Consider the following 4,229-nt stretch of genomic DNA (forward strand, 5'->3'; position numbering starts at 1 on the left):
AACGAAGAACTCGAAGTTGTTATCGCCGAAGAATTCTTCACATTGATTAACGGTTGAAAGTCAAAAAGAAACTCGCCCGACTATTTGTCGCCGGAGATTAAAGGGAGAAAAGTTGCAGAACTATTGGTTGGGAGAGAGTTGAGAGAAGCTGTTGAGAGAGTGTGTGGTTGATTTGGATTGAAGAGGGTTGTGGGTTGGGTTGATTTGTATTTTTAAAAATATTAAAAAGTTTTGAAAATATTAATCAAGTCCACAATTAACTTAATCAAGTTTCCTAATGATGTTTGACCCTTTAAGTTGCTCAATGTCACCAATCCTTCATTCAAGACTTAAAAGATACCTTTCCTTCAATTTTCTCGAGATTCTTGATAGTTCAATAAACTATGACTCATCATATTTTATTTATAGTCATTCATCATCTCCTTTTTTCCCTATTTAAGTCTTTATTTTCTTGTTACATTTTTTTCTAGTATCATCTTTTAATTAGTGAAAATGACTAATGAGGTTGTTCTTTTGAGTGCCCATGTGAGCATGTTTGCTATGAGGGAAAGAATTGCACTAGCTGAAAAGGGAATTCATTATGAATATAGGGAAGAAGATTTGACTAATAAAAGTTCAATTCTCTTACAACTGAATTCAATTTACAAGAAAATTCCAGTGTTGATCTATAATGGAAAACAAATTTGTGAGTCTTATAATTGTTCAATGTATAGATGATGTTTGGAAGGACAAGGCTCCTTTGATGCCATCTGATCCTTATAAGAGAGCTCAAGCTAGGTTCTGGGCTGATTTTATTGACAAAATGGTATGTAATTAGATAAAGATTTGATAGTCTAATCAGTGGTAAAGTTTGGATTTTCACTTAGGTGTTCAAGCATATGACTAACGTAATGACTAAAGTTCAGCTGTTTTTATTTAAGTTCAGTTATTTTTATTCGAGCTTCAGTTAAATGTGGCTGAATTTGATCATTTTTGCCTGAACTTCGTACATCTTTGTCTAAAGTATACTGCATTCTTGCTTGAAGTTCATCCACATATGGTGAAAGTTTATCCACTTCTACCTGAAATTCATTCAAAAATATCTGAACTTCAGTTATATAAAATTTTTAGATAGCATGTTATCTAACTCTGGACACATGTTTGAGGTTATTATGAAGTGAACGAACATGAAAAAATTCTTAAGAGAGAACATTGGAAAAATGCTTAATATAGAGAATGTTTTCTCGTTTATAGGTCTATGAAAGTGGAAAGAGAATACGGGCTACAAAAGGACAAGATAAAGAAGCAGCCAAGAAAGAATTCATCAAGTACCTAAAGTTATTGGAAAGAGAGTTAGGAGATAAGCCATATTTCAAAGGGGAAACTTTTTTGTTTTTTTTTGGATTTGGCACTGTCATGAACCAAAAAAAAGAGGTATGACGGCACTTATCGCGACGTACCTTGACAAGTAAGTCTATCACCCAAACTGATTCAAAAAGAGGAAAAAGACAGAAATATCTCAAGGTAAGGCTTCTAAAACTAAGCCGAACCATATAAATAATCATAACAATGCGGAAAGAACTTATCCAAAATATCAATCATGCCCAAAACCAGGTGTCAATAGTGTAAGAACTACTAATACAATTCAGAAGTCAGATACATTAGAAAAATAATCACATGAGAATAATATCTATCACCGAATACTAATAAAGACATAACTACTATAGAAAGATAGAGGTGAACTTCGGATGCATGAATGTCCAACTGCTACCTTGGAAGCTCCAACAATTGCCTGAGTTAAGCAAGCTGAGGCGCACTCGAGTTAGGACCTGCACCAAAAGGGCGCAATAGGCATGAGTACGGTTCACTTGTACTCAGTAGGTATCATAGGCTGATCAAGCAAAGTAGTAAATAAAGCATACAAAATATACACTATGGGCACGTCACCTGCAATCAGAAGATATCCCATAATGGTAGCCCACATCGCTTGTACTAACAGTTCTAATACATCTCACATATATTGCAACATCACACCAAGATAGAACAAAAGTACATACTATATCACATATAAGAAGAACAAAGGGGAAATGCATTTACAAGATCATCAAACACAAAAAAAAGAAGATACGATAAATGCATAAATGACAAGTCAATATGGTAATACAACACAATATAACACAATAAAGTAAGTGCAATGTATATGATAATGATGATGATGATGATGTACGAGGTCATCGCACAAACTCCGGGATCGTCGCACAATCCTCGTATACACCTACGGAGGCAAGCATCCCAATGCAAAACCCATGGGGTGTTCATCAACCCGTATATAATCCACATATCTCATATCTCCTTTCTAGCACATCTCTCAAGGGAGGGTTTTAAAAAGGTGTTGCTAGTGTTTTTCAAATATTGCCACGGTGGTATCGACATTTCATGAATGAGTATGATATGAGGACGTAATACTCACAACCAAACACAATGAGTATTTTCATAACTAACCACAATGATATATTTCTACAACCATATGAGCTAATATCCACTCATTATATCAGTTTCATCCACGAATTTTCACATGTCTCATATGCCAAATAAAGTATGAATGTAATCCCAATACACCAATAGTACCATATTAAGAATCTTAACAACACAATACAATTATTCACTAATGTATTCAAGCTTATTAATATAACTTAGGACCCCACACAGTCACACATGCCACATAATAACTCAATTTCAACAGTTACATCACATATAGACCCCTACATGGGCACAACACATAAATAGCCATTTCTTATGATTAGTTCCCACCCTTAACAAGCATTTTTTTATTATCATGTACTGCCCAACCCAGTCTGAAAGAGTTAAGCCATAACCTACCTCAAAAACCAAAATTGATCTGCCACACTTTGAATCCACGGCCTTAATTTTCACGAACAATATCGAACTCCACTAAAAATATCAAATATGAAATCTAAGGGTTAAAATAAAACCAACGACACCTATATTGACTACTTGTGGTTCAGAGTCAAAACGGACCCCTAGAATGAGTTTTGGACAAAGAAGGGCAAAATCAGAACTTTACTTTAAAAATATGTTTTTCATATTTTTAGGAACCTACGAATGAAAACCCAAATCAAATCTAGTAAAAAATGAGGTTTAAATCGAATAAAAATTATTTTTGAATTTTACCGAGTAAAATCTTTGAAATTCAGGTTAAAATCAAGAATCAGAATTGTTTTGAAGGTTAAATTGATGAAAAACTAGTAATTATAAGATAATAATATTATTCAAATGAAAAGAAGTGAAATTGAGGTTTAAAATCAAGCCCTAAAACTTTTGGGTTTTTGAGAAATTAATCAAGAAATTACTAAAAAAAGGGTGAATTCTTACTTTAAATCCATAATAAAACCAAGCTTCCCAAGCTCCCACAAACTTCACTTTTTAGCTCCCATACTATTTTAGGGTTTAACTCGCAAGAAGCAAGATGAAAAAAATGAGCAAAATAGACCAAAAAAGGGTTTTATATGGTAGTTTTCTGGTTTTTTACACCAGATTTTTGCACTCAAATTCACCTCGGATTTCGATAGGGTACCCGAAATTCGTTTGGAGTCTGATATACACAAACAAATTATGAAACCACACTAAATTCGACGTTTCGGACGCGATGGGGAAATTATATTTTCAAAAAAAATATTATTTTCACAAAGTTGACCCCCGAAATCATAATTTTTCAAACCGAGGGTCGATAATATGCGAGTTTTGTGCTAGCATATTTAAGGCTTTTAATTTGAAATGATTGTAAATTCTTAAGTAAATTTTGTTGTTTTTGATTATATTCTCTATGATATTGTAGGTAAGTCAAGATGCATGAAAACCTACGACAACTACACTAAGAAGGATGAATTTTGAGAAAGTAGATACGAAGATTACAGTTGACAACTTGTCTGATAAGTCATCAACTTTATGATAAGACTTCAGAAAGGTCGTCAGTTGAAGACAGTGTACAAGAGCTGAAGTGAAGAGTTGACAACTTAACCTGATAAGTCGTCAACTTCCTGATAAGCCGTCAGATTAGGTTATCGACTATAAGCAGCAAACATAGATTCGAAAGATGAGTTGATGACTTGGTATGATAAGTTATCAAATCCATGATAAGCCATTAGAGAAGGTCGTCAGCTTTGTGCGAAAAATATGGGATCTAAAATTTTACTCCAAATTAGCTTGAGTATTTAAGGAAAAGTGTTAGG

The 4,229-nt window shown here is 33.7% G+C and overlaps 1 pseudogene; it reads left to right on the forward strand.

The window, feature by feature from the left end:
* Positions 1 to 492: 492 nt before the first annotated feature.
* LOC107854733 lies at positions 493 to 3,853 on the forward strand (annotated as a pseudogene).
* Positions 3,854 to 4,229: the final 376 nt, after the last annotated feature.

The sequence above is a fragment of the Capsicum annuum genome, chromosome 9 (assembly GCF_002878395.1).
Source record: "Capsicum annuum cultivar UCD-10X-F1 chromosome 9, UCD10Xv1.1, whole genome shotgun sequence".
NCBI lineage: Eukaryota > Viridiplantae > Streptophyta > Magnoliopsida > Solanales > Solanaceae > Capsicum > Capsicum annuum.